At 41.4% G+C, this 27,318-nt stretch overlaps 1 protein-coding gene across 1 annotated transcript in view; it reads left to right on the top strand.

Annotated features, from left to right (window-relative positions):
• The window catches only part of CREBBP (CREB binding protein), a 1,321,122-nt gene that overhangs the window by 66,669 nt on the left and 1,227,135 nt on the right, over positions 1–27,318 (top strand). The gene's annotated exons all lie outside the window — the stretch shown is intronic.

The following is a 27,318-nucleotide window of genomic DNA, read 5'->3' as shown; positions in this document are numbered from 1 at the left end:
TTTAGGATTCCCCCCTTTTTCTCGGCCAGTGCTTGATGTATCACCCCAAAACTTTACAGACAGCAGCTGAGCTAACTTGCATACTAGTTTTGAAAGTTTTGTGAAGATGTGTCAAACGGCACCAAAGCTATTAGCACAACAAAAAACACTTCATCTATGGGGAAAAGCTAGTCCTAACTATAACTTCCTACTGGCTATCCCCAGTAGGTAATACGATATGTAGTTGTGATATTTGAAGATTAGTGCATGTGTTTGTTAGCTGTATATTGTTAGAGTATGAGCAGTGCCAAGATGGAGTGAAGTCCATAATGTTGTGTTCAACATAAAAAGGTGCTAAAATGTATTATTTAAATTGTAGTATATAAACTGAAATGGTGTCAAATGCACATTTTTGCAGATACTTACAAATGCATTTACAAAGGAGTTTTTGACACGGAGAGCCGGAGTGAAAAATCAATGACCAAAGGTCTGTTTATTTTTGCTGCAGCAAAGAGGACAGGTTTACCACTGGCATCCCAGGCCCGAAGTAAAGTGTGCTGGCATAAAGCGTTTAACAGTGATATTTATACTCATACATCAAAGGATACATAAAATGTGTAAATAATGATATACGTCATACAGATATTTTAAGGAGTTAATCAGTTTCCACACACTGGTTCCATTCCCAGCTTTGTCCTTGCCTCCCTTCTGCAGCTGCCTGACTCCCCACATTCTTGAGACCCTTCAAAGGATTACGTGGTTCAAAGGTATAGATATCAGCCTTTCCCTCCCCAAAATACCACAGCCGAGGTCAGTTAGTTATTTGAACACACAATTATAATGAGTACAGTGCCCCAGTTAGGGAAAGAAACCACCTGAAGCCTATGGCGTGGAACCAGGCTTATTTTACCTAAACAAATATACATAAGATAACATATGTGATAGACAGTGCGTTCAGAGACAACAAAAGCTCAAACTTACACGTGTAAAAGAAACGAAGCAATTCAAAATGAATTCTAACAATCGACCCTTTTTGAGTTTTTTTTCTTCTGAACATAATCAACGTTTGAATAATTCTAAATTTCCTCATATATGTTGAATTTTACTCCTACTTCATTGAAATTTGCATTCATGGGGACATAAACAACCGATGGGTATGAGCAACCAGTATCTGTAGTGAGGACAGTGGGGTCAATAGCCATTAGGGAATTTATCTCTTCTCTCTGCATCATAGCTCGATTGGTTTCTAGTATTTTCACTGGCGGAAGTTTACACAGTTTTAAACAGGAACAGAGAGCAGGTAAGCACTGTACTAATAAACAACTTAATACAATAGCTATTATTATAAAAAATATGTCTTTAAACAACCAGCCCCACCCCCCAAACCAAGACCATAACCATGATAAACTCCAATCGCCTCCTTCATATTGGCCCCCCTTTTCAAATACCTGTACTGCTTCTTTTATTTTCCCAATATCCAATTCTATTTCTGATGACTTGTTGACAAAATAACAGCACTTTTGCTGGTACTGATGTTGGATTAAAACACATACTCCTCCTTGTTGTACTGTAATCAAGTCTAGGGCAAGCCGATTTTGTATCGCCAATTGGGCTGCAGAGTTTATCTCTATCTGTATACTTCCTATGGCCTCCCTGGTGGCATTAAATGCAATGGCTAATTCAGCTGACATATTCATCATTGCCAGTTGTAAATCGAAAATTCCAAATCCGGGAATAAGAACATGTAATACTTGAAATACCCAGTTCTTTCGCTCCTCCAGTATGGGTGTCCCTCGTTTATACCTATGTGCAAAACTCCCCATGTTAAGGGGCTGGGAAGATGATATATTTGATATCACAGTAATGTTGGGTGCCAAATATGCCAGTGAACATATCCCTTCCCAGTTTAGAGGTAGTACTTTATATGCAGTTCTTCCACATACGAAGTACATGCCTCCCTGGATTTGTGAATTTATAATGCTGTATTTTATTCGGGGCAATCCTACACCCTCTGGGGTGTCATGCTCAGAATTATTGCAATATTTGTAATCTTCCCAGATTGTATTTAGCAATGATACATTTGCCCAGGGTGCAACATATGAACATCTAGCCGTCCAGAGGGGGCCAAGGAAAACCCGGGACAATATTACAGGTGAATTTTTCCCATTTCTATCTTGTTCTCTGGAGGGATCATATAACAATCCTTCTGGATCTACTAGAATCTCATTTTCTCCCACAGTCAGGTTCCAATAATTCACAGTGTAATTTTGATGAGTCCCATTAATTAACGCTGTCCAATTTCTGTCTATTTTCTCCTCTCCTTCAAGATCCCAATTCCCTGTTTTTATATCAAATAACAAAGTGTAAACACACTGTTCAGGAGGGATCTTTCCCATGTATTTTGCCTCTGGGTTTTGCCCATAAAAATAGGTACCAAAACATATGGGAAACATTTTAAGTGTGGCATTCTCTCCAGGCATCGGGGAGAGCTTGTATTCTGCCTGGGTATTAGGGAGCACCGCACACCTAGGGTACCATTGATATTCTTGTTGGTCACATCTCCAAGTGGTATTTGGTACAAGACACACTTCCCCTCTTTCATATTCGCTTGGTGATACTGGTACTTCATAAAGGCCTATAGGATCCTCGGGGTGTCTAGACAAGTGCCGGCAAATCCAGCAGTCAGTGAGACTTAATGTCTCCGCTAATTTTCCATGAACCTTTATCAATGGATGTAAGGTAGGATTTTGCAACAATGATGCAACACCACTGGACATTATACATATTAACATAAGGGTCACTAGGTACTTCATTATTGTTTTGTAGAAATAGTTATAAGGCCACTCTTCCCTATTCTCTAGAGGGATATTTGTCCTGCCAAATGGATATATTTTCATAATTTTATTGTGCTCTCCTCCTTGGTCCTACAACCTTTCTATGATACCGTTTTACTCGTCTCAACCGCCTACGCGTGTTCAAAAATATACCCACACAATTACCAAATATGTAAATGCAAAATATTGATATCACTATACTAATAATCATATACGTATAGATACAGATAAGTGAATTTTCCTTCAATGTTCACACCCACTAGGGTTCAGCACCGCCGTGCTTTCCACTCTAGCAGTTAGGCTGCACTGGTTGGTCCATGAACAAGTTTTTTTTTTTCAAAATACAGGACAATAGATGTTGGCTTGATCCTAGGTCCCTTATCTTCTCCTTTTCAAGTTTTAACTCCTGGTGAGTCTCAACTCCCAGTGAGTAAGTCGCGATACTTCAAAGTTCGTCTTCAGTATAGTTTGTCAGTTTCGTTCAGTGTCTCAGCAAAAAATGAGGGCGGAGGCCAGCAATTTTCAACCAGATCAGTGATGTGCTTGGGTATTAAACAGAAAAAGGGCACCTTTTTTTTACCGCTGGGACTACAAACCGCACCAACCCTAATGGCTGGCCGCTTCCGTAGAACTGGTACTTGGTTTTTTTCTTTCTCGCCAGTCACAGAACTGTTAACTCCATTTACCCACTGCTTGAATAGCGTTGCACAAGCTGCATCCCACTATACTTGTGTTCTCGTTGAGACAATTGTTCTGACCAATGTTCTGGTGTCGTTGCACAGGCTAGTCACCCGTGTTCATGCTGGAAATTTAGTCATCACAGTCATTTACAACCTCGTCGCCCAAGGTGTGCGTAACAACAGTGAGGATAGCTCGTTTTAATGCTGGTACATCAATGGCATCGGAAATGCCGGTGGCGGTGAAAGCGGGGAACTGTATTTCACGAAGGCAGGCGTGCCGTATTCTGCTGAGCAAAGGATTCCTTTGCCATTCAGAAGAGACCTCAGTTTGCAATTCCAAGCTAGGAGCTATCAGGGTGATGTAAATGTAGCTTTTCGTAGGGGTCACCACTTTACGCACCTTCAAAATTCTGTTCATTTGGATGGGCGAGGACGCAGGTTGTATCGATGAGTTTGTTGATCTTCAAACAGCAACTCTTCGTCACTGGGCTGCTGTGTCACCTCAGGAGCAGAAGTAGCACTTGAAACCTGTGGAGGTGTTTCCTGTCTCCCTACTTCGCTGTAATCAGGAGACAATGGTAATTCTGCTGTTAGAGTACTCTGTAGTGGAATTGGTGCACGCTTACAGTGGCTAGCATGTATCCAGTTTTTCCTTCCTTCCACTTTCACCGCTGTCTGTGTTGCAAGCAGTACCTGGGCTGGCCCCCGCCACCTGGGCTGAAGACTGTTGGTTCTTTGAAAATTCTTTGTCATAAGCCAATCCCCTGGCTTAAAAGGGTGACCAGGGCCTTCAAGAGGAGTCGGTAAGCTGGCCTTGACCTGTTGGTGGATCAAACGCAAATCTTTAGTCAATTGTTTACAGTAATCTACAAACAAAGGATATTGCACTTCAGAAAGCTTCTTTGGTCGTGGTACCCCCCAGATATTGGCTGGCCTCCCCATGACAACTTCATAGGGGGATAATCGTGACTTGCTACTGGCAGTCATCCTGATGGACATTAATGCTAGGGGCAAAGCATCTGGCCATTTTAAGTTGGTCTCAGCACAAATCTTAGCTATTTTGCTCTTCAAGGTGTAATTATACCTTTCTACAAGGCCCGCTGATTGTGAGTGATTTGCAGCATGAAATCGATGTTTGATGTTAAGGGCGGTACAGACCTTCTCCATTACCTCATTAGAAAAATGACTGCCATTGTCACTCCAGACTAATCGTGGCAAGGCGTATCTAGGAAAATATTCTTTTAGTAATATTTTGGCGGTAGAGAGGGCACCATTGTCTTTTAATGGGTAGGCCTCTATCCATTTTGAAAACATGCATACTACCACTAACACGTATTTCAGTTTGTTACACGGTTCCATGTGGATAAAATCCATCTGTATAGCTTCAAAGGGGAGATCAGGAGGGGCAAAGTGGCCAGGGGGCGTAGGGGTCCCTTTTCCTGCATTGTGCACTGCACACACCATACAACTTTTAACCAGGTTATTAGCAGCTTTGGATATCAGAGGATTACTCCAAACATGGTCCAAAGTTGTCTTGATGCCTTGGGCACTGATGTGTGCAGGACTGTGGGCCATAGTAACCATAGCGTGTACATAGCAATTAGGTAACATCCATCTTCTTCTGTCTGTGTCATCTGTGTAACAACCCTCACTGTCTAGTCTACCGTTCTTCTCCCACTGTTCCCTTTCCTCTGCTGTTGCTTCTGCTTGAATATCTCTCACACACTGCATGGTATTTTCTAATACTTCGTACTGCGGCTCTCCCTTGATGCTACTCAACATATGCATTGTCAAATGGTGCTCGTGCTGTTGCTTTCGCTGTAGCATCTGCAAAAGCATTTCCTCGTCCTATATCATCAGTAATTTTTTTGTGGGCACTACACTTAATGATTGCGACCTGACGGGGCAGGCTGAGAGCAGTCAAAAGTGTCACAATCAAGTTGCCATGCTGAATGGTAGTGCCATGTGACGTGATAAAGCCTCTATTCGCCCAGAGTCGCCCAAAATTATGAGCTACTCCAAACGCATATTGGCTATCAGTGTAGATGTTAACACTAAGATGTTCACTTATTTCACAAGCTCTGGTGAGGGCAATTAATTCTGCAGCCTGTGCCGAATTTTGCGGGATTCTATGAGATTCAACCACTGTTTTGACTGTGGTGACGGCATAGGCTGCAGTGGTCGTACCATCTGGTAACTTGAAGCAAGACCCATCTACAAACAGCTCTCCCTGTGGGTCAGATAGAGGAGTGTCTGTTAAATCTACCCGTCCCTTGGTTTCTTCCTCAGTGGCAAAAATGCAATTATGATCAAATTCCACATTGTCCTGAGGGAGGGGTAGTAACGTAGCTGGGTTCAAGACATTGCACCGCTTCAAAGTAATATTTGGACTGAACAATGTTAATTCGTAACCCGTTAGACGAGCACTGGTGAGGTGCTGCGTCTGTGTCTTGTTTAACAAAATATCAACGGCATGAGGAACCATCACAGTGAGCGGATTGCCACCAACAAACCCTTCACTTTGTTTCACCGCAGCTGCTGCAGAAGCCACTCCTCTAAGACAAGTAGGCAAAGCTTGCGCCACAGTGTCCAAGGTGGAAGAGAAGTATGCACAAGGGCGTTGTCTCCCACCTTGGTCCTGTGTCAAAACAGACAATGTACAGCCATGCTTTTCATGCACAAATAAAACAAATGGTTTGCTGTAATCCGGATTACCCAATACAGGAGCAGAGCACATCGCCTTTTTTAATTCTTGAAAAGCCTCCTCACATTTGTCAGTCCAAGGTACAGGGGAGGGCACATCTGAAAGTGTCAGAGCAGTCAATGGTTTTGCTATAAGTGAAAAATTTGGAATCCACTGTCTGCAAAAGGATGTAAATCCCAAAAATGCTCGGACTTCAGAAGGGGTGCGTGGTGCAGTCATTGTATGAACCAATTTAATTCTGTCTGGATGTAATCTCCTTCCCTCCTTAGAGAGGAGGTGTCCTAGATAGGTGACCTCCTCTCTACAATACTGGAATTTTGGAAGGGACACCTTATGGCCCAGAGGTGCTAAATGATGTAATAATGCAACAGTATCAGTCTTACATTGTGTCATGGAATCTGAGGCAATTAAAATATCATCAATGTACTGCAACAATGCAGAGCCTGTAGGTGGATTGAATTGGTCTAATTGACGTTTAAGACATTGACTATATATGCTCGGGGACTCAACAAATCCCTGTGGAATTCTTGTCATCGCGAATGATCTACCAAAAATCGCGAAGCTAAACAAATATTGAGATTCTTCGGCAATTGGAATGCTAAAGAATGCATTCTTCAAATCGATTACGGTGAAAAAACACGCAGAGGGTGGGATCATGGTGAAAAGACTATTCATGTCTGGGACCACGGGAAACTGGGGAATTACTATTTTATTAATTTCTCGGAGATCAATAACTAATCGATATACTGTGTTATCAGTAAATGATTGCTCACCATCTAATCTATTAGCATCATTTCGTTTCTTTACAACAGGAAGGATTGGACTGTTACATGGGCTGCCCACTATTTCCTTTATGACACCTGCATGCACAAGATCAGATATGACTGCCTTGAGCCCTTTTTCGCTTGATTTAGGTAATTTGTATTGAGGAACACGAGGTAACCGGGCACCTGGTTTGATTTTTATTACAATAGGGTCGATATCCATAATGCCTACATCATTCTTGCCTTTGGCCCATAAGCGAGGGTCTATTTCCTTTAGCTCTGGGGGTAAGTCGTATTCCTGTGAGAACATGCACCGAGTTGGGGAAACACTATCCATAGTTACATAGACACCATCCATTGAACAGTGAATAACTGCATTTAATTTCTTTAACAAATCTAATGCAAACAAGTTTTCATTGCAACCTGATGTTAAAGAGAGTGGCGTGTGTACTGTAAATGGGCCTACAGTTACTCTCATAGGTGTTGAGATGGGGCTCACCACGGGGATTCCAGAAATCCCAATTGATGTGGTATGAAGCCCAGACAGGGGAGCCCCGGGGACTGCAGAATGTGCAATAGATGTTCTGGTGGCACCAGTATCTAGAAGAAACTTATGGCCCTCTCCTTCGATTTTTACATCAATGTAGGGACCATTTTGATCTACAGGAATACTTACTCGCCCCTGGCCCTGTCTGTGGCTGTCCTAATAATTGTAGGATTCAGAAAAGAAATCATCAGCATAATATTGTCGTTCAAATGCATTGTCAAAAATATTAGTGTTACGCGGGACCTGATTCTCATTTTGCGAATTCTGATCAGTTCTACCTCTTCCTCGTCCTCGTGCATTACCTGCCGCGTTCCCTCTATGAAGTGACATACTTTGTCTTCCTTCCAGTAATGGGCAAGTATCACGCCAATGTCCATCCTGCTTACAGTAGGCACATTGGTTGATATTTAATCGGCGGTCTTGGGGTGGTGCAGATGCACCTCGGCCTCGACCCCTTCCCCGTCTCCTTGGTGGGCCACCCCTTTGCTGAGGGGTTGTATCCCGCTGAGGGTATGCCTGCTGTAATAATACCTTTTTCTTCAATTCTTTTACTGACTTCTCATTCTTTTCTAATTCTTCCTTGTACCTGCTCTCATAGTATTGCGCCATCTGCAAAATCTCTGCCTGTCCCTTCGTCATCCACGAACTCTCTGTTGCTTTTAATTTTTGTGATATTTCAGGTAGAAGGCCATTAACAAAGCGTTCTACAAATAGTGTGACACCTGTTACGGTGGCGAGGTCTTGACCGCTAAAATCTATGAAAGCTTGTTCAATTCTAGTAAAATAATCTGGGACATCTTCACCTATTCTCTGTTTATAAGTGGCAAGCTTTCCCCAATCCACAGTCTGAAGAGGTATAACAGTTTCTAACTTAGTCAATATCCGATTAGGTAAATCTAAAATATCCTGATGCGGCAGGGTTCCTGGTGCCCTTTGTGCTTCACGTGCTTCTAAACCCCCCCATGTATTTCCCAAAGTAGGTGCATCATCTACTCTTCTAATTTTATGCCAAACTTCAGGACCCAATAAAACACCAAAAAAATAGTCAATGTCTTTGAGTGTCATGGTTGTGGTGGAAATGGCAGTTCTAAGGTCCCGATAGAATCCAGCTGGATTCTTTCGAGGGTCTGGCAAGTCTTTCTTTATAGCCATTACCTCCTCCCTTTTCCATGGTATATGAACAAATTGGGCCACCGGCACGGGAGCTGGTTGTCCGGCGGCAGCTGCTGCTGCGACTGCAGCTGCAGTGGGCATATCAGGGTGCACTTCCCTCATTGGGTACCCCTTGTCATATCTATTTAGAACATCTTCCCTGGCTATGACACAAATGCGTACTCCCTCATTTATGCTGTTACTATCAAGAATACAAGCCATACTGTCCCGCCATAATTGGTTTAATTCTTGTTCATAAGGGAGAGGGGTAGAATCTGTAATACAAGACTTCCAATCCCTCTCCAATTTTTCAATCATATACAGCAGTGCTAATTGCTGTCCAAAATGTGACATCTGTTGTATTGTGTCCATAATATCGGTGTGGGTGTAAATAGGATGTGACATCCAGTTCTCTGACTGATTCTTGATAACCCGTTTTTCCCAATCCCCAATAGTGGAGCGGGTACTAGGGGGCGAAATCGACTTAATAGGTGTGCCCCATATGGGTGAAAGTGAGTGTATGGCTGTGCACTGTCGGCGTTGTCCATTTGGGGTATTAGGGGCAGGGGACATTATTTGTAACCTTGCAGTGCTGGCTGATAGTGGTGGGGCAGGTGGTGGAGGGATTAGGACTTGGGCTATTGGGGTAGCTTGGGCTAGAGGCTGTGGTGGTTGTGGCACATGCTGCTGTAGTGGTGCACCTGGATTTCCCAAATTGTGTCCTTGCCCTTGCTGCTGTTGCGGTGCCCCCATGTTAGGTTGGGCTACTGCAGGGGGTGTGTAAGGTGGAGGTGCAGTAGGGCTATTATCTAATAGCTGTAGCATTACCTCATCTTCCTCTAATGCATGTTTGGTTTCTGTTGGCTTTGATACATAACTTCCCTCCACCTGAGCCCTATGGACTCTATCTTCCGATTCAATCCCTTTCTGGGTTTGGGACTGGTGATAAAGGGCGGCCTTTTGCATGATGGTTCTCCTATTTTCCCTCTCTATCAGTTTATCTGATTTAATTTTTCTTTTATTGGCTTCCATTTCCCATTTTCTGTACACCTCAAACATATGTTGTCTAGCCTTTTTATGAAACAAACATTCCTGTAGGTAGGTTAGTTTCTTTAAATCAAAAGACCCATCCTCTGGCCACTGGAGGTCAGGACAATGTCTAGTATATCTGCGCCATATACTATTATACAAATTGTTCTCTAAACCATAATCCTTTAACATGTCCCACCCTGGTGTTCCCTCTTTTGGGATCGGTTGCCTTTTATCTAAACGTGGCACATGATTTCGGCGAAAACAAAGACATAACCCTTGCCAACATTTCTTATTTCCCATATCTAACTTTTTAAATTTTCAAAAGGCAACACACACACCAAATTTCAAAATGCAACATGTACCAAAGAAACCCTTGTTCAAATGTGCACCAAAGAAAACCTTTTTCAAATGTGCACCGAAGAAGAAAAAAAACCCTTTTTTCAAATATTTACCAACTTACAAATTGCTCCAGGCCTGGGCAAATTACTCAAACAAGAAAAACACATGTAATACAAATTGTCAAATGGTACCTTGTACAAATGCAAATTTACCAAGAACTAATCATTCCCAAAAATGATAAGTTATCCAAAAACAATTATTCTCTCAAATGCAAGTTAAAGCAGACAAATAGCCAGCGAGGAACAGTCTTACCTGACTATCTGCTTTTTCCTGGATTTCTCTCCGGCCGCCCGTGTCAGACTAATCCGTCAAGATAAACACCGATGTTTCAGGGACTTCGCTGGGACATCATGAGAAAGCGGGGGGAGGCCTGCCCGGTGGATAAGATGCAGCTGCTTCTGAAACTAAGTCTTTGTGCATGGGCCCCTGGAATCTACACCTCCGGAACGGCGTCCCCCCACTGGCAGCACGTCTCGTGACAGAGCTACTGAAGATATCCACTGGAAGGTCCCTGTTCGGGCGCCAAATTGTCAAATGCACATTTTTGCAGATACTTACAAATGCATTTACAAAGGAGTTTTTGACACGGAGAGCCGGAGTGAAAAATCAATGACCAAAGGTCTGTTTATTTTTGCTGCAGCAAAGAGGACAGGTTTACCACTGGCATCCCAGGCCCGAAGTAAAGTGTGCTGGCATAAAGCGTTTAACAGTGATATTTATACTCATACATCAAAGGATACATAAAATGTGTAAATAATGATATACGTCATACAGATATTTTAAGGAGTTAATCAGTTTCCACACACTGGTTCCATTCCCAGCTTTGTCCTTGCCTCCCTTCTGCAGCTGCCTGACTCCCCACATTCTTGAGACCCTTCAAAGGATTACGTGGTTCAAAGGTATAGATATCAGCCTTTCCCTCCCCAAAATACCACAGCCGAGGTCAGTTAGTTATTTGAACACACAATTATAATGAGTACAGTGCCCCAGTTAGGGAAAGAAACCAGCTGCAAGCCTATGGCGTGGAACCAGGCTTATTTTACCTAAACAAATATACATAAGATAACATATGTGATAGACAGTGCGTTCAGAGACCACAAAAGCTCAAACTTACACGTGTAAAAGAAACGAAGCAATTCAAAATGAATTCTAACAATGGTTATCCAAGTTATTTTGTAAATGGAGGGCTGAAGGGGATCTAGTGGTTAGGAGTAAGGGTATAACTAAGTGCATGAGGTAGTATGTAGAAATAAAACACTGAGAAGATTATTAAGGGGATTAGTTGAAGTAAGCTCAGAATATACATGAAGCGATCCAAAGGTACATGCAGAGATTGTATGTGTTTAGGATAGGTAACCCCATTACTTGTTGGTCAAGTCCAGAATATTACTTCTATACATCATTGAACATATAATCTGTGAAGAGTTTTCCTTCTCTGGTTAAATATAATTTAACAGTTTTGAAAGGTTTTTGTATTTAGGTTGAGATAAGCATACAGCCTCTTGTATACTACTTGGGCTTGAAGCCACTTCTTTTGCTCTTTTCATTGTCATTTAAAAATCCTTCCTTGCTAGTGGTCAGTCATGCCTCTTTGTCCATCCTTTTTCTCTTTGGGAGAAGGGACCAACTACTGTTATAATTACGCTTTGTCCCGTTTATTTCTTCTTTAGTGGACTTTTTTTTCCGATTCTTGCTTGTGTTCTGCAAAGCTTCAGTTTTCATTTGCAGAGCATTCTTGCTCTCAGCTTAGCTTTGCTGTAAATCAGGCTGTTATCTTGGTCACATGTGCTCTTTGTTGGCTCTCTGCAGTGGGGGGTGCCTGCGTGCGGTCCCCAAGGGTGAGAGGGAGGGCGGAGGCCCGCCTGTTAATTGAATTACTTAATTTAACATAGGAGGCTTTACATTTTGTACTAAGTGTAATAAAGTCCTGCTGTCCAGTCCCACGATCCTCAGGGCATATACTACACCCCTACCTGTGCTCTGTACTAAGGCTGCACAAACCAATTGTCCAGAATGTGGGTCCAATAAAAGACACTGCAAGAAAACTCCCATTGTGAGCATTTTGTTAACGCTCAGCATGTCTTAGCTCATAAATATGGTGTAATGGCTTGCCTGGCATCTGCCATTGTGGAGTAGCAAGTGATGCAGGGTGCTCTGATGTTAAAGCTGCCCACAAAGTTCGAGGTTATTACTAATATGTATGCCTTTCATGATATCCTGGTTGTTGATGTTTTGAACACAATAGTTTATATACTTTTAATTTCCACTCTAAATTCTCACATACGAACCTGTGAGGCTTTTACATTTTATTTTCTTTCATACCGTTTTGTATAACGTCCACTAAGGAAATGATTGTTTTTCAGTTATCTTTTTTAAAAGCACACCTTGCCAAGTACTTTGGTGAAATGCTATTGAGTCTTAGAGCAACTCTAGAAGTGGCAAAGAAAATTTTTGTCCCATGTTTTGCCACAGCCTGGAGTCCCCCTGGACACTACTTGTTGCCACTTCCACCCCTCCCTTGGAAAAGATTGTTTGATAGGTTGAATGTTCTGATTTACTTCTAACCTGTTCCTGTTCATGCATTTTGTAGTAAGATGTTCAGCTAGTCTCTAATGTGTGAGCGATATGACATTGATAGTATTTTGGCTAATCCATTGATTGCCGACAGGTTGTGAACTGATGGAGTAAAATCAACTGGTGCCTCAGTGCTGGCGCTCAGTTGTCATCTGAAGTAGACATCTTCCAAGCGGTCTCATGATGAGTGTAATGTCTTTGGCACTCCAGGTTTTTTTTTGTTTTTTTGAGCAAGCACTGTGTACACTGGGATCTTTCCTACACAACTACAAGTCCCAGATTGCAAAGTTATTTTGACTAAAGGTCCAAATATGACTAGGGGCCACTTGCAGCCATGAAAGAAGGCTTGCAAATATAATTATTTAATTTTCTCATAGCGCTGAAATAGCCCAGAGAGCTTTACCTCACCTTAACAGTTGCTGATGCATAATTCAGGTATTGTTCTGGGCAGTAGTGGGTGAACAGAAATAACTTGTGACCAATCTCATTAAAGACGGAAGAATTGTTATTACAACCGTATTTTAAATGATTTCTCCAGTCTCGACTGCCACCAAACAAATTCATAAAATAAATAGATAATAACTTTCATTTGTAATGCTACCACCACCAGGCTTCTTAACCCTCTGAGGTTTCTGATAAAGACACCCTTCATGGTTGAAAGTTGTTCAAGACGGAGTTCTCCGTCTGAGAAAAACCAAAGTCTCCTTGGGTTAGGTAAAAATACTTTAAAAAGCTTACATGAGAGAACAGAATAAATGTGGGGAGACACTTGTGAGTAATTGCTAAATCCGGCAGGTTTTAGCTGTTTGAAATGAACGCGAGTGATGGCATAAATAAGACCTGTTTACAAATAGGGCCAAGATGGGCCTCAAACCGCGATTTCGCAATAAACTGCTATAATCGGAATAACATGGTGATTTATGAAAAAAGTTACCCCGAGTGTGAGATGCGAGTCCCTTGGTTGTTCCCGGAAACCATTGATTGTCATTTTTCTGCATGGCAATGTTTCACCATGAGTAAGGTGGCAAACAAAATGTATTGTGTTTGCCCGTTATCCCTATTTCTAAGAGTCCCTTAGTAGAAGGTGAGCAGCTCAGTGGTTTGCATCTATGCTACTGAAAATCGCAGTACTGAAATTCGTATGACCTTGTGGTGCTGGAGAACCAGAAAATACTGTTCTCCAGTGCTGGAAGGTCATATTCATGACAGTAGCCCAATGCAAATAAAATTCCACTGCATTAAAAAAAGAAAAATGCCATTTTCAAAGGCAAGAGCTCTAACTTTCACAAATGCGAGACTGATTGCTTTGCAAATGCTTGTTTTATTTAGATATGATACAGAATTTTCAGCATGTAGGCATTGGTTATATCAGATTATCCTGGAAAGGAAAAAATATACATGGGAATAAATTGTCTTGAGAGTTCATTTTAGACAGCTGTCTAAACACAGAGTGTGACTTATTCCCCAAGAAACTGGCGTAGTTCTCTGCCCTGGGTTACCCCCCCATGTCCACCTATCTCAATTTAATAATCGTTTTGGCATCTGATTTTTGTAACAATAAGTATTTTTCACCTCAGCTAGTGTGGGGCTTATTGTGAGCCAATCCATGTAAAGGAGCTTTTATTTGACCAGTGCATCCGTGTTTCATTATAATGTTTAGCTAAAGGATAATTGTGATCCCCATTTTGGATTAACCTGTTATTGCATTTGTTATTTAAATGGAGGCACTGACCTTCCTACATAGAATTTTTGCCATTGGCAGACAAATGTGTACCATATATTTTGTATTAAATAATACAAATGTTGATCTTATTTGATCTTGTATTTAAATTCATGGACTTTTTTTTGGTTAAACATGCAGCTAGCACAGCTGTGCCATTTGCAAAAGCCTTTGATGCCTCACAAAGCCTGGAAAGGTCCCTTGGTCTTGTTTGTAGAAATAGAAATCTGTGATAAATATGGTCTTGTTTTGCCTCTTTTGTGGATTAAACAAGGTTTGTAAGTCACAAATCATTGAGTGGATTCTTTTGTAAGCAGATGCCAATCCTGCATATGTTTTGGCTCTGTGTGCTGTACTGTGATCATGGGTACATTATTCCCATTACCCTTATTGGGGGTACATTGGTAAAAAAGTGATTTTCTGTTTGCAGAAAGAAATTTAGTTTTACAATTTTTTAGTAGATGATACAAGCATCCTCTAGAAAAGAAACATTGCTCAAATTATTTTAACTCCTCTTAGAATTCCTGATTCTTGTTAGGTTTTATTATTATAGAATTAAAGTAATATGTGATTCAGAATGTGTGCTATTTGCATGGAGAATGGCATTACAGGCTGTTGATTTATGAAATAGTCTAGAAAATATTTTGTATATCCTTGGATATCCCCCTAATATGAGAATAGACATAGACCGGAGCTAATCATGTCAGATATCCAAGAGAAGCCAGGCAACATATTGAGCATGCCCTTCATATCTTGTAAATATAAAAGGTAAGTTGTAGACTAAACACTGTAAATAAAGGGTCTCGTACTCTTACATTCTCTCTATTGGGAAGTGGATACCTGAAATTCCGTTTGCCTGGTAGAAAGGTTGCAGGTTTGTGAATGTATATGCAAAAAAAAAGGTGGAAGTTGCCTATAAAGATCTATAGTCTAAGTCTGACAGTAGACAATAATCTTTCCATTCAGTTAGTCTCTTAATAATAATCAATCTCAGATATTATTGGGAATTGTGTGAAAGTCGTTCAGAAGTTACTGTGTCTGCCAGTTGATGATTGATCTCTTGTATGTAGCGTTACTAAAACTATGTTGCCCCATCCATCTGCACCTCTGATCACAATGTTGTGGTTATATGCTTGCAAGGCAAAAGTGTTACTTTCTGCTGTATTAATAATCAAAACTGTGTTAGGTAATGCATAACATATAAACTAATTCTATTAAAACACTACTTTGAACATATTGAAGTGACCTCAACAAGTCCCTACACACATTGGGAATGACTATCTAGATGGCATAATATATGTTCTATGGGTAGCAAGATATACTGGTGGTAGAGGACAACACACTTGCCAGTTTTGGAAACACTCTTAAAATAACTTCCTTATTTCTATTACCTCGAGGAATAATGGTATGTGGATGTACATCTTTATGCCATAAACTCCATTGTAATAGTTGACAAATTTTGCAAAAGTTGGACAATCAGGTTTGGGTAACGGGAAGAGTTCTAAATTTTATCCCACCACTTGTCACCATAGTGTTTTGTGAGTGTTTAATGGTAAATGGTTCAACAAGAGGAATTTGTAAAAGTTAGGAAATTGAGTTCTGGTCAGGATGACTTAGAGCAACGGGGTGTTGAAAGGTTGCCATTTATTTGAAAAAGCATGCAGGGGTTCACATCCACACAGGTATTTTGAAATATTTCTTGAACTAAGTTTCTTTTGGGGGTGGGGGGGTGAAAAGGTGAATATGTTGCAGTGTCAAAACATGACCATTATCAAAAATATCCAATTAATGTATGCACTGTGACCTAACGAACTGCAGCTTACAGTGGAATGCTAACACTCCTAATACAAGCGAACAACTATAATGCACAAAAAAATCATCATAGATTTTGAACAGGCTTGGATTTCGATCGTACATAAAATCTACCCACTCTCTACAATAAAAAGAGGGGGGGGGGCTAGCGCTCCCCCCATGGGCTCCTCACCCATCCCCCCCCCGGTGCTGGATGGAAGGGGAAGCCCTTCCCCTTCCACCCCCTCTCCCCCGTGACGTCAGCGCGCATCGCGCGCTGACAATCACAGAGGGCCTCCTCCCATTGCGCTGGAAGCTCAGCTTCCAGCGTGATCAAAAGAGAAATGCAAAGCATTTCTCTTTCGATCACATGGGGGAGTCCCAGAGAGGCTTCAAAAGGAAGGAAAGGAATTTCCTTCCCTTTGAAGTCTCTCTGAGCTTTTCAAAAGCCGGATTGCAAAGCAATCTGGCTTTTGAGACGCCCATTAGACACCAGGGATTTTGTTTGTTTTTAGGAATTGGCAATAAGGGAGCGACCCCTTGGGAAAGGGTCGCTCCCAGGGGGGGGCATTTTTTGGAAGGCCTACCCACACAAGTGAGGTATCATTTTTATCAGGAGACTTGGGGGAACGCTGGGTGGAAGGAAATTTGTGGCTCCTGCGACGCACCCGAGGATTTATTAACACCCTCCCTGGGGTTAATGTTCCCTCTAACCTTTTTTTCCCCTGTGTGCGGCACAGAATGACCTATATGCACTGCGTCTAAGGCCATGTGCGTTAAAGGTATGTGACTACTCACTAAGCAAGCAGTGATCTTCCAGAATCTTGTCTGAACTTTAGCCCCTCAGAAACAATTCTTAATGAATTGATAAGAGAAACGAAGGACCAGGAGTGAACACTAGAGAAACTTAACATATTGCTTAGTATGTATTGTTTTACAGTTGCATTTATATGGTGGTTGCTACTCCTGACGTGGTGTTGAAGAACATTATACCAGTAAGCACGCTACTCAGAACCTAAGGAAAGTGCTTAGTCCTGTGGTTATTTTTGCATGAATTTACCCAAGAGTCTGAGGTATATTAAAATAGTAGCAGTTAGGTGTGATGATCAGCGCGGGTTTGAGAGTTCATGCACATGGCTGGTGTGACTAGTAGATGAGCCAGAGCGCAATAGGTATTGGTAAATTGCAAGGTATGACTTCCAAAGGAGGACAGGATGTGATCTTTGAGATGAGGTGTGAGCAGGTTGCACAAATACAGTAATAGAGATTAATGCAAACATACACAATATTTAGAATAAGGTGTACTCAAGAAGGATGCATGCAGTAATGGAAAGTAAAGAGAGGGTCATTCAAAGAAAACAAGCATTTACAATGCAACGGGTCACGTGTTTGTTCATGTTCGAGCTGATAGCGTTGTAAACTCCTAACCCGACTTTTCACCTATCGGCAAAAGTGCATTTATGTACGTAACCCGAAAAAGTGCAATTAACTATGTAAAGCGCTCGACTTCTGCCAAGCGAAATCGCGCTAGTAAATTCGAGAAAAAGTAGTCTACGAGCCGGACAGAAAACAGCGAGCCTCGCATGTTTTCTGTACTTGGTCGATGAGCTGGAGGAGGGCTTGCCACCGGAAAAGGCATGATGTATGCAAGCCTTTTACTAATGAAAGCAAACAGATTTTATTAGGCAAGCCCACGAACCAATCGAAACACTGGCGTGACGTCGACAGGGCTCCGAGCCCTTCTCTAAACACTAAAGCGTCTTGCTGCGATATGCATGCGCAACGCAGGCTCGACCCTAAAAAGGAGAGGCAGCAAACAGAAATTTTAAGTCAAGGTCGAAAATATTGTGGGATTGTAGGCGCAGAGAATAGATGGCATACACTATGAAGATGAACCACTTTAGAAAGAAATATAATTATTTGCATGTGAAACAGTGCAGTATTAGGCACTTTTAATAGACCCTAGAATTGGGCAAACAGCCAGTCTGTTTTAGGCAGTTTGCCAGACCACCTTTTCAGCATGGACAGCTGATCAGCTGAGGGGTTGTAAGTGTAAAGTAATGGCTGGTTGCATATTAGGGAGGTACTGAAAGCTTTAGGCTTCACTGGAATGCTGCGATCCCCTCATGATCAAAACAACGTAAGACAATATACATGAGAAATAATGCAAGCATTTAATGCGCACATTGAAAAGGAGATACAGGAAATGGTGGGGTCATGCCTTCTGATGTTTATCCTAAATCTGCCCCACAAACGCTTTGTTTAAGCACCAAAGCAAAACATTTGGATGCCCCTAGTTTACCACATCCTAGGATGTGGGTGACGATAGTTTACCGGATATTGGAAGAGTATTTCCTGCATTTCTTTAGCTGGAGGGAGGAGACCCCCAAAATCAACGTGAGAAGGGAGAGACTGGCTATCTTAAATGCTTTTGTGCAAGTTTTTTCTTTTAGTTACTGATCCATCTCGGGTTAGTAACTTTAAAAAAAGCAGCTGTTGGTGTTTTTCTAAAAATTCTTTAGCAGTGCTTCACAGTATAAAGAGTGCTGTGCTGCTTGGCAAGAACCATGGGCAACGACAGTAGATCCCAAAGACGAGACCTGTAGGCTTTTCCAATGCTTCTTTCAGGATGGTATGTATCTTTCATGTCAGCCAGTAAAAATCTAAAACCTTCAACCAGCAGCTGCTTGTTTATAAAATTAACAGTAGGGAAATCGTGTGGGGTCCACGTTCCGGCACCTATTACTGAGCCTCATCTGGGACTTGATGTAATTTTCTGACATCAGGACACAATTCAGCAGCTCACATATTTTGTCTGCATTCTTTTTCCTGCAGCAACCTGCTGGGAAAACTGGAGGCATGACCTGGTTTACAGGGTCACCGGCCCTTCTTTAGCTCAAGTATCATGCTGGCCATCTGGAGCCTAGCACCCAGATGCCAATGCAGTGGATGGAAACGAAGACACACAGCTTATCTCTTCACAAGCACTTTAGAGAAACTACAATATGGAAGCAGGTTTTTTTAATTTGTTCTACCCCCCATGTAAGGGTTATGCATGCACTGTAAGAATGCAAGATTTAGCTTTGTTTATAAGTAAATAATTAATGCTTTAATTTGCTCTAATTTATCACAGTTTAGTGTGTTAGAGAGCTTTAGGTCACACACAGACACGATAGATCATACAAATGTGTAAATCAATGTTCAGCAAATGTCCCCTAAGGTAGTATGGGTTATGAGATGTAGGAATCACGTATCGTCCATATTCGGAGACACTTTGTTAAGAGTGCATGGTCAGGCCAAACACAGTCGGCTTATAAAATGTAACGCAGCAATTGGAGTTGTCTGTATTAACAAGAATTTCTTACGTTTCGGACCCCATATTTGCAATCGTTGATTGGAAAAAAAGATTGGATCTATTAGTAAGGATCTAGGGCTAGGCCTATATAGTTTGCATTTAGCTCATTGTTGCTGGTAAATAGATAATTGTGCTATATTAAGATTGCAATTTAAGAACTGGAAGTAACAAAATAATCTGTGTCAAAAGCAGTAACCCATTTTCCTTACACACTGTGCCTTGTAGCAGCCAAATTAACAGAATCAAAACTGTGATTAGACAAAACACAGAACTCTTCCAGAATTGCATTAACAACCAGAGTTATTTTACCACTATCATAATTGCTACCAATTTGGGCACATCATGATCTCTGCAGCAGGTGTCTTAACCCTGTAAAATGTTTTAAATGCAGCCTCTTTGTGACCAGTTAGTAAGCTAGGGCACATTTGCTGACTCATTTGTCCTCGTTAACAATTTCTTTGCGGTAGATGTTTTTTAAATGAATATACAAGTGATCTGTTTGACTGAGGTTCCAAGCTTCCTCCATGTGACTCCACCCCCTTTGTCTGCTACACCTTGATCTCTAATTTAGAGGTTCCCAGATTAGCATTTGTCCAATTCTAGGACTGATTAATAATATAGCGGAGGAGAGGTTTTTACAGAGTCAATAGAGTTCCAATAAAATCAGACCTGTTAAATGTTGGGCAAAATCAAAGCAGCCTGCTTATCAATTAAGCATGCTCACTGGTCTATTTACAGACTACTGGTGGTAAAGTCATCTCATTCAACAGAGATAATGGTGTGTTTTATGTTATCAAGGATGGAACAGTCTAACACTTTTAAAAATGAGAAGATAACGTGTGTGTTGAGTGGGTGGGGGTAATAGTTGATTCATTAGCAAAAAAAAAACTTTCCATATTGGACAAAGGGCTGGGAGTTGTTTTCTAGTGGGAGCCCTAAAGCTCTGCCTGAGGCCCCAACCCTGGTATGGAAGACTAAGGAAGTTGGTGGTTATGAGGTGAGGCCAGTGCATGCCAGCAGCAGCAACAGTCATGACCTGTGAGTGACAGCACTTCATCAGAGCCGACTATATTGTTTTGGTGATCTTAATATATAAAGGGTGTGGTTGCTATACCGGGTGCAGGGATGATCACCCATTTTCTTGACACCGTGTGACTTTGTGTCCCTTTGTTACATGCTGTGTATTCTAGCTGTGTGAGCCAGGCTGACTAGTGCACACATTACATACCCATTGGCATTGCCAGTGCTTGTTATTTTACGTGGCAAATGAATGTTTGCTGCGCACTGTAAATCTTATAAGCCTTGGCTTGATTGTACCTCTGAATGTAATGAGTTCTCAAGCAATGGAAGTTGGGGGTCTTCATACCAAAAGAGGTATTGGAACAATGTTGTTTTCTGTGCATATGCATATTTGGTTTGTGCTGTGCTGTCATTTTCAGGTGCGATTGTAGTGTATTTGTGAACATTGGTATTTAAACTGACCTAGAGTGCAATATCATTCCAGTGGTCTGTAGTTTAAGCAGGGGCCAGCGAAACTCCTATGATTTGCTCCAAAATCCATGTTTTATTGCATTTGCCACCTTAGTTTGCATGGCATAAATACATAAATCTATCTGCCTGTCAATCCAACTGTCTTGTCTGTCCTGCCTGCCTTTCTATCTCTCTATCCCTCATCTCTTTAACTCGTTATATCTCTAGCTCGCTCTGTCTCCATTTCTCTCCATATCTCTCTCACTAAGCAAAACACCACAATTGCACAGCAGTCAACCTTGCGGCACTAGCGGCATCAGGTGAATGACTCCAAATTATCGCACAAGTACCAGAAAATGCCACAGAATAGAGAACAGGATGGTGCCACATCCTGTTCTCTATTCTGGAGTATTTTCTGCGACTTGTGAGATATATATATATATATATATATATATATATATATATATCTATATATATATCTTGTATTTGGGTGTGTATATGTGTGTGTGTATATATATGTGTGTATATATATATATATATGTGTGTGTGTGTGTGTATATGTATATATATATATATATATATATATATATATATATATATATATATATATATATATATATATATACATACACACATATATCCTTCCCTTTCCCAGTTGGAGCATATATATCCATCCCTTCCCTTTGCCCGTTGAAGCATTCTGGCTTATAACATCACAAATCACCTTCTGTGATAGGAGAAATAACATGCATTCAGGATGTCCAACTGTGAAAGACTTTGTACATGTACGAAATGCAAGACTGATGTTTCAGCAGAAATGTGGTGCAAGTTTTCTCCTTCCAACACAGCTCGGTATTATATGCTTACATTAAAAAAAAAAAATATATATATATATATATATATATATATATATATATATATATATATATATATATGTATGTGTGTGTCTTCACTGAAAAAAACAAAGGTTACAGGGACGTTATAGTTAGGTTCTGTTTACTCTTACAAAACCATAGAAATTCAGCAGTTATAGTTGAGATCTTTTAAGTAACTAAAACTTGTGCCCGAATTATAACTTGCGCCCTCGCGATGCACTGATAATTACCCCATACATTATACCACTCATGACAATTTCTATAATGTCATTATTAAAAAATATAAATGAAATATTAGCAGCCAAATTATTCAAGAAAAACTGTGCATGGCAAGGGCACGAGTTATAGTTACCTTAGGGCACGAGTAAATTCTATTTCCTAACTATAACGTCCCTGTAACCTTTGATTCTGCAGGGGTGAGAGTGGGTGTGAGAATTTCAGTCTTGGTGTGAGAGGGAGTGCAACAGTGTCTACCTGAATGCGAGAGTGGCTGTAAGAGTATCTCTGAGTGTGTGTGTGTGTCTGCGTGGATGTGAGAGTGTCTCTGAAAGTGTGAGAGTAGATGTGACACTAGCCATCTTACTGCAAGAGTGCGTCAGTCTCTGTATGGGTGTCAGTGTTGGGGTGTTCAGGGGTGTGAGAAAAAGCGTAAAAACATCTCTCTGAGTGATTGTCCGTGTGAGAGTGTTATTGAGTGGAAGACTACATATCACAATGTCTCACTGGGTGTGACACGGAGTGTGTTTGGGTGTGAGAAAGAATGTAACAGTGTGTGCCTGGATGTGAAAATAGTTGTAACGTTGTCTCTCTGAGTGTACGCGTGGCCATGAGACTATGTGAGGGTGTCAGTGTGTCTCAGGGTGTAAGAATACGTGTGACAATGTCTGACTGGGTGTGAGAGTTTGTCTTGTTGTGCGAAGGAGCGTGGCAGTGTGTGCCTCAATCTGAGAGTGGATGTAAGTATCTCTCTGAATATGAGGGTGTGACAGTGGGTGTGACAGTGTCTCTGAGTGTGAGAATGGTTGTTAGGGTGTTGGAATAGGTTATGAATTTGTCTTTTTAAAAAACATTTTTTTTTATTTTTTACGTTTAGTAAAATCTGTGAATCCACCTGCAGATTTACACTGGGGGCCTCTCTGAACCCCGCAGATAAATCCGTGGATTTCAGAAACCACCAGAATAAATGTTGACGTTTTAATGCACTTGAAGACCATTTTTAGGTTTCGCCTTCACAGCACTTGCGCTGTGCTTGTGAAATTTATTGCATTAAATACATCTTAAAAGGGGCTTACATCCCACCCAACTTGTGTTCCTTACTTTTCATTGGTTCCTGTGCTTGCCACTTACTTTTCCTGCTGTAATACAATTTCCTGCATTTACCAATGCTTCTCGTGTGTTTCCTCTAATCAGTGTCCCGAGAACCAAGTACTGTTTTCATCCACTTTGGTTTCAGTTTATTTAAATGATTTGCTACTGAACTTGTGCTGCTGTACAACACCTTTAAAAAAAACATTGAAAACACCAACATGTCAAACATATTGGCTTTGTCATTGCTTGTTTTAGACGCACTTCCATGGTAGGTACGTTGGCCGCCACAGCTAATGAGCACTTTGGTATTGGCTCAGATGTCCCTAATGCTCTGTTCTTTACGGATATTGTTCTGCTTATAAAATTGCATTTCTTTCTGCTATGTCGGGTTTGTCGTTCATAATAAAAAAAAAATGGCTGTCATTTGTTTGCTGTTGTCTTATGTAGTGTAAACCCAAATGGATTGCAGTGCTTTACATGCACTCAGTAGTACTCCAAAGTGATTTGTTAACCTCCTTTATTGGTAGGGTTAGTTTCTGTATTAAACTACAACCGCTGCAGAATCTTGCACTGTAAACACTGTCCTAATAGTATTCCTTGAGTTTTGTTATTGAAGCCTGTTCCTTCTACCGGTGAGGAAGGGAAACTGTATAGTTTCATAAGCAGTGAATTCCAAACTTCCAGCTGCTGGGCATTGTTGCACTGCGTGGAAGCTCGTCTATGTGAGAAAGCATGTTTGGTGACTTGTGCAAAGTATCTGTTGCTTTGGAATACTTAAGTACTTTTAATTACTTGGGTGCCCAGGACGTAATAGTTACTTCTTTGTTTGCACCGCTTGGGTGCTGAGGATGTAACTGTTACGTCCTGCTATGGGCCCTTGGGGGAAGTGCTAGCGCTCCCCGATGGCCAAGCATCCCCCCTCACATGGGCAGGGATGGAAGGGGAATCCCTTACCCTTCAACTACCCCAGTGACGTCTGATGACATCAATGCACAATCGCGCGCTGACCTCATCAGAGGACGCCCCCACTGCACTGGAAGCTCAGCTTAGCATTTCTCTACCGATCACGTGGTGGGGGCGGGAGAGGCTTCAAAGGAAAGGCCTTTCCTTTGATGTCTTTGAGCATTTGTTATTGTCATGAGGGGAGCGACACCTAGGCAAGGGACACTCCCCGCTGGGGGAAATAATTTTAAGGCCTTTCTGCCCCTATTGGCAGATCGGCCAATTGACACCATGGATCTTTTTTTTTTGTTTTGTTTTTTTTACTTTTTTTTACACGTGGAGAGCGACCCCTTAGGCACGGCTCGCTCCCCTGGGGGGGTGGCAATTTATCTTTAGCCCATTTCTGCCCCCTTTGGGGCAGATCGGGCTATTTTAATTTTATAATTATGCTGATCTGCCCCCAAGGGCATCAGTAAGTGGTACAGATTTATCGATGACATATTAATGATTTGAGAAGGAAAGAAGGAAGCTCTATTAGACTTCCATGAATGGCTCAACCAACGTACAGTGGATTTTAAGTTCACAATGAATTATGATGTTAAGAAAATACATTTTTTAGACTTGTAGATTTTTTCTAAAGATGGTTATCTACAAGTCAGCTCATTTTGAAAAGTGACAGACCGCAACTTTATTACATTTCTCGAGCAGTCACCCAAGAACATTAAAAGAAAATCTACCATATGGTCTGTTCTTACGGATTAGAAGAAATTGCAGTAACAAAAATGATTATTTTGAGAATGCGGGAGAGCTTACAAACAAATTGGTCAGCCGAGGTTACCCCGAAAAATTAGTGAAGGCAGCCACTAAAAGAGCTTGGTTCACCCCAAGAGAATTTTTACTGACTCCTAAAATAAGAAAACAAGATAGGGTCTTTGACACGCGTTATCACCTCCAGTCCTAAAGCAAATAAAATAAGATCCATTCAGGGATGTGGAATTCCTAGCGCCTGACGCCCGGGACATCTTGTTTGGGGTCAAGGGCAACAAGTTTTTATGTTTACTTTGTCCTTGGGACAAGTAGGCCCAACCCTCTGCAGCACAAACCCTTTGGCTGCCTGTTTACTCTCTGCAGATGAGGAAATGTGTTTCCAAAAGATAATGCTGTTCGAACTTCTATTTATGGTTCATTATTTGAAAGCCTTCATTATTAGGGTGAGTGCTGTAAATAAATGTTTTAAGGTTACACATCACTACTGACGTTGGTTCCAGTACAAAAAAAAAAAAAACGTGTATACACATGTTTGAAAAGTTTAGGCTATGAGGCTAAGTATAATGCTCCCAGAATGCTCTCTGATTAGATGCAAATGAAGTGTCATTTAGTTAAATGTGTTGATGCATGCTAGTATTGCCCAAAAATATTTCTAATGGAAAATCAGTGTAACCATTTTCAACACGAATATGGGAAGCATGAAAATAAACAAACACTGACAAAGCCAACTGGTCTGACATATTTTTATAAGTCTTTTAGTTTCATCAATGCGTGTCTTGTTTTGACATGGCTTTTGTAACACTTTATTGTTGTGGGAGCTACCAGTCCCTCAACATTGCAACAAACAATGGCAAAAAAAAAAAAAAAAACGTTTTTGATCTCTAAAATCACACGTTGCCACCAGTGGCATAACAAAGGCCCCGCAGCCGCCCTCCAGGGGGCCCCTTCAGCACAGCACCTGCCCTGAGTGAGTCTGGAGAGGGGGCTCCTCCATGTTCTTTGCAAAGGGGCACCCTCCAGTTTTGTTACGTCACTGATTTCCACTGTAGTTCCTGACACTGAACAAAACTACTTTGTGAGCCAATATGCTCCTTGTGGAAGAGCAGAATACGATCACTCACAGTAAAGCCAGCCGAAAGAGAGAGAAATAGAAGTTTAATAAAAACAAAATGTCTTTAACACCAGACCTAATTAGGGACCAAGACCCACATGTAGGTAGCTTTTTGCATGTCGCAAACAGCGACTTTCGCTGTTTGTGACGTGCAAAAACCACATTGCAATGCACAAACCCAGTTTTGTGATTGAGTAACCTGGTTACCGAATCGCAAAACGGGTTTGCGACTCGCAATTAGGAAGGGGTGTTTCCCTTCTTAATTGCGACTCGCAGTGCAATGTAGGATTGTTTTGTGACCGCGGGCGCAAACCAATCGCAGTTTGCACCCATTTCAAATGGGTGCTAACACTTTCGCCCCCATTGTGAATGTCACTGTAAAAAAAAAAATTCAGAGCAGGCAGTCATGAGGACCACTGCCTGCTCTGAAAAAATGAAACGAAAACGTTTCATTTTTCGCTTTTGTTATGCATCTCGTTTTCCTTTAAGGAAGCAGTCCAGCAGGCCACCATCCCTGTGAGGGCCGCTATTCGCAAGGGGGTCGCAAATTGCGACCCACCTCATGATTATTCACTAGGTGGGCATTTGCGAAGCCCTTGCGAATCACAGATGGTGTCAGAGACGCAAATCCGAACCTACCTACATGTGGCCCCAAATTCTTAAAGAAAGTCCCAAAAGTGCACCCATGGTATATGTCGTACCCCTATAAAATATTTGTGAACTGTATTTTAACATGGGTAAATACGCATGTGTAGATTTGCTCATGTGAAAATCTATTGAGCATTTGCAAGTTCATTTTCCCTCCGGCCACTTTCTTCCCAACCCTTGTAGAAGTTCTAATTCTGCCTTTGTCAGGAGTAAATGTTCAACCTTTCTTATTATGGGAAAATATTAGAGAGAAGCTGGGGAAAATCTTTAAAACATGCAGGTTAGTAGGTTTGCAGACTCAAAGGCATTCCAGCCCTGGAACTATTGCTTACTGCTTCCTCCAGCCCCAGTATGCAGATCTGAAGAAAGGTGGCAAAGTAAGGAAATTGCTACAGTAGGGATTGAAACTGCAAGTATTTAAGCCCTACTATGGTAGTAGCCCTGGCATAATCAGAGAGGCTATTATCAGAGCTCTTACATAATGAGATTGCTGCCATAATTTGTCGCCACACTACATGGATTTGAGAAGCAACCTGTCCCCTGGACAAGTAGATATTTTAATAAATTCCACACCCCTGTCACATTATTGGTAGAAACTGGAGAATATTCAGCGAATTGAGAATAGTGACCTTCATTTTCATTCGAAAAGGCACGAAACGTACGTG

Source organism: Pleurodeles waltl, chromosome 10, assembly GCF_031143425.1.
Source record: "Pleurodeles waltl isolate 20211129_DDA chromosome 10, aPleWal1.hap1.20221129, whole genome shotgun sequence".
Lineage (NCBI taxonomy): Eukaryota > Metazoa > Chordata > Amphibia > Caudata > Salamandridae > Pleurodeles > Pleurodeles waltl.
The sequence above is the reverse complement of the archived record's forward strand: the minus strand, read 5'-3'. Positions and strand labels throughout refer to the sequence as shown.